The sequence below is a fragment of the Chenopodium album genome, chromosome 12, assembly GCF_948465745.1.
Source record: "Chenopodium album chromosome 12, dcCheAlbu1.1, whole genome shotgun sequence".
Taxonomy (NCBI): domain Eukaryota; kingdom Viridiplantae; phylum Streptophyta; class Magnoliopsida; order Caryophyllales; family Amaranthaceae; genus Chenopodium; species Chenopodium album.
The window spans coordinates 19054767-19059465 of NC_137845.1; the positions used below are offsets into that span (position 1 = coordinate 19054767).

The window sequence follows — 4699 nt, forward strand, 5'->3', positions numbered from 1 at the left end:
ATTAATTATTATTATTATTAATATTATAATAATAATAATAATTATTATTAAAATATTAAATATTAATTATTATTATTATTAAATATTAATTTTTAATAATAATATTATTATTAAATATTATTTATTATTATAAATATTAATTATTTATTATTATTAAATATTAATTATTATTATTTAATATTATTTATTTATTATTATTATAAAATATTAATTATTATTATAATAATTCAATATTAAGTATTATTTTTAAGCAGAGCAAAGCAGATTGAAGCAGAGCAGACAGATTAGAGTAGAGCAGATTTCAGCAGAGCAAAGTAGAGCAGATTTCAGCAGAGCAGAGCTGAGTTGCTCTAAAGAACGAGGTCTTAGTGTATCTTTAACCCGAACCTACACGATCAAGTGAGAACCTAACCACTTCCAACCCGACTTTTTAGAATTGGAAAGTGAACCTGTTCAAGAAAAAATCGAACCATATACTTGAGTATGATTCGTGTCTGAGTTCCAACTGAACCATTAGTGACTCGATCTGTTTAAATTAAACCTTTTTCATCTCGTGATTGTTTAACCTAAATCGTTTGCAACCCATAATCCCTTTATATGTTAAATCATTTACAATTTGTGATCCAACTAACTTGTGCTCTGCAATTACTACTTCATATAAATCTATGAGTTCGCAAACAGTTAAAGTAGTAACTAAAATAACCACTATGAGCTGAATAAAGTAATTGATTAGTTCATGCTACTCTTTTATAGATTTGTAGGTTGTGTTTGGAAGATAGCTTATAAGTGTAAATTAGTTTATTTGATCAATATTAGCTTATTGACTACTAAATAATTACCTAATTTAGAGTGTTTAGTGAATAGCTTATTTCGCTAAATAAATTTAACTACCTACCCCCTATAATTAGCTTATTGGTCATTTTGCTTACTCAAACAGCTCTAAGCAATTAAATAGGAAATTTGCTAAAAACTACCATTTAAATGGTGAGTTTTAAGAAAAACTACCATTTTATTTTTTTTTTAATTTTTTTTGTGAAAAAACTACCACAAAAATATATGGGGCCCACCATTTAGTATTTCCCTCCTAAAAACCTAACTGAAATGATGAATAATTTATTCCTAATTAAATCTCCCCTCAACTACCTAATTCTCTGTTTATTAATTTCCCGCTTAACGCCTTCATTCATCCACCCTCATTCATCACTATCTACTCATCTCTGTAAATTAGATAATTAAATTCCCCCCTTTTGACTTTCCATTCTTTTTCTCTCTTGCAACTTCACTCACAATCTCTTACAACTCCAAGAGGTCTCAATTTTTGGGGAATTCCGCAAAAGCATTTTGAAGGGAAAGGATGAGCTGATTGATATGAGGAATTAGACATGGTTGAAAGCAATTAATTGCTGCAAATATATAGACAAATAATGAGTAATGAACCCTAGATTGGATAATACAAAACAATTGCCCCAAATCCACCAATTTCGGATAACCCCAATTTCAAATTTTTTTTTTACCATAAATTCTAATTTGAAGATTCATTTGCAAAATTATGTCAATTACAATGCGAAATTAGATATACATTACCTTGAATTGAGTTCGCCAAACAATTTTGCTTCTTCTCTCGCCTTGAATCGAAATCAAGATATTAGGGTTTTAATTTTTTTTAAACATAAGTGAAAGGGGGAAACGAAGGCTAACAATTATAAATAGAGGAGAGAGGAAGAATTTTAGGTGGAAAATACTAAATGGTGGGCCCCACAGCCGGAGATTCTAGCCGGAAAAGTTGTTAAGCTAGTGCTACTCGAACTTTTTATGTTTTTTGTTGTAGTTTTTTTTTTTAAAAAAAAATTAAATGGTAGTTGTTCTCAATTAAAACTCGTCATTTAAATGGTAGTTCTTCGCAAAATTTCCAATCAAATATTTACCCAACACTTTTACACAATTAGCTAATATAATCAGTTAACTCCGCTACGCTAGTTCTCAAGCCTGGATAAAGGAGAAGGGTTGCTGTAGGCCAATGATAGCCAATGCAAAACTTTGTCACGTCGCTTGACATGAGCCATAATGATTGAGAGTAGTACTAAAATGGGTAATCTCTTGGGAAGTCCTCATGTTTGTTCATATATGTAGCCGGCCCCACTTATGGGATTAAGACACTCAAGCAAAAGAAGAAGAAGAAGCAACTAATACAAATCAGTTAGTCAAATTAGTTAACAGAATCACCTATTCAAAAATCAGCTCATCAGTTTCAGCTTTTTGCTTTTAATCAAACACGATCGTAGTCTTATACTCATTACAAATGTTATGTGGTTATATATGCTATTGATATTCATGTTTTATATGTTATTTTATCCCCCGTCCCATGGTCATTTACATGCTTATTTGAGCTCTTTGGAGCTATTTTTGGTACTAATGTGTGGTTTCAAGTGTTGTGTGGGGTTGGCATTTATTTTGCAGGAATTTCCCGGATTTGCCGGTATTTCCTATGATTTTCCAGCCATTACGAGATTTTGGAGCCGTAGCACATACATGACCGTTGATTGTAGCCTAAGACCGATCATATCGGTGCCTAAGGGCTTGGTTCGTGGAATTGGTCCGAGCAATGGACCAAGAGGTATTGGGCTTTGATTTTGAAGCCCAAGCAAAAATGAAGTGAAGCTCAAGCCACGGCCAAGGTAAGCCGGGCCCGATCGGGCAACCATTGGCTCGATCGGGCGGTTGCCCAAAAGCGGGAGTGAAGAAAAATGGCGGGCCCGATTGGGCGTCCCTTCGCCCGATCGGGCGCGCATATTTGTAGTCGGTTTAGGAGTTTTGTTTTGGGCTAATCTTCAAACTTAGTTTTAATACTTTTTCTAATCTTTTCTTAGATGCGTTTTGATCATTCTCTTTTCTCATTACTTAAACTCTAAAGAGATTTTTAGTTGGTGTTTATTGTTAAACTCAAGATCTTACCTTTTTAGTGCAATTTCAATTTTTCTTCTTTCGGTATTCCTTCTTCTCTCTTTATTGTTTATTTTCTTTCTTTGATCTTAATCATGCTTTCTTTTATTGCTTTGTTTAGTTTAGATTTAGTTATGTGTGAGTAGTTTAATTCTAGGGTTTTGGGGATCCATAATTAATATGAAGGGATGAATTTGTTATTGTTGATTATTGATATTGCATGATAATTTCTTATTGAATTGTCTTAATTCTTTACAATTGGATTATGAATCGAGCAGATGTGATTTGATTGTAAAAGTATAACAATATTGAATTGATGAATCGAGTAGATGTTAATTTGATATAAAAGGCTATTTTCAACAGGAACTTAGATCTAGTAAATTGCAAGAGCCTGTTAGAACTATATTGGTTAATAAATTGTGAGAGCCTGTTAATCATGTTATGTGTGCAATATTAATTATTGATTATTATGTTTTATCCCGGAGTATTAATTATTGGTGAACATGTGACCCAAGGCTTTTTGTTATTGATTTCTTCCTAATTATTCTCCTTAGTTTAATTCCCTTAACAATAAAATGGTTACTTGATAATTTAGATTATGATAATTAATTAGGAATAGAAGAACACTGTTTCCCTGTGGATTCGACCCTACTTCCCTATCTATTATTAGTTAGTGGTTTTAGGTTATTCTTTTGATTAGGTGATACGAGTTTAGCCTATCAAAATTTAGCCTATTAAAATTTGGCGCCCTTGCCAGGGAGACGGTTTTATTTTTATTTCTGATTGTTTTTGTAGTCTAAATTATTTTCTCTCGTCTCAGAGAACGCAAGTTCTTTGAGACAATTTTCTCGTATTTGTTTGTTCAGTTCTGTATTTATGCTCAGGAGTTCTAGATCAGGTTACATTCCATTCGATCATGAAATCAAACGATCTTTTCATAGACCGAAGAATTTTTACAGGTAGATACGAGACACTTCTGAAGGTAATCCACCTTTGGAACCCCTATCTGATTCTAGCGATTCGGAAGTCTCTTCAGAAACTGAATCAGAGATGGAGAATCCACCTCCACAGCCACCTCGCAAGCTCAACGATTATTTGCAGCCGTCACTGACAGATTTTCCACACCTTACTCCTACTCCGGCCCTTGATGGAGTGCAATTCGAGATCAAGCCCCAATTTATCACGATGATAGAGAGGAAGCAATTCAGTGGAGATAAGGGTGAAGATCCTAATCTTCACATTGCAGATTTCTGTCAATATTGCAATACCATTAGGCAAGCTGGGGTTACCCAGGACCAAATCAGGGAGATTCTCTTTCCCTTTTCTTTATGTGGAAAAGCTAATTTAAATTGTGGTTTAATGGTTTGAATAGAACTGCACTTGGTATTACTGACTGGGAGACACTTGCTTTGAATTTTTATAACAAATATTACCCTGCAGAGAGAACAACTTTGTTGAGAAGTGCAATTTAGAACTTTGCCCAAGAGCCAGATGAAACTTTATATGAGGCTTGGAAAAGATTCAAGGATCCACAGAGAGAGTGTCCTCACCATAATTTAGCACAGTTGCAGTTAATTCAAGCCTTTTAAAATGGGCTTGGGAATTCATCTAGATCAATGCTAGATTCTGTAGCCAATGGGAGGTTTATGAATCTTAATGTGGAAAATGCAGGTCAAGTTATCAAAAATATGGCAATTCATAATTCCCAATTTGGGAATCCTAGAGGGTTTGCTAATAAAGGAAAACATAGTGTTGATTC

The 4699-nt window shown here is 33.5% G+C and overlaps 1 non-coding gene across 1 annotated transcript; it reads right to left on the reverse strand.

The window, feature by feature from the left end:
* Window positions 1-4391: 4391 nt before the first annotated feature.
* On the reverse strand, window positions 4392-4498 carry LOC145573508 (small nucleolar RNA R71). The gene has a single exon (XR_014097512.1). It is a non-coding gene; the product is annotated as a small nucleolar RNA R71 (small nucleolar RNA).
* Window positions 4499-4699: the final 201 nt, after the last annotated feature.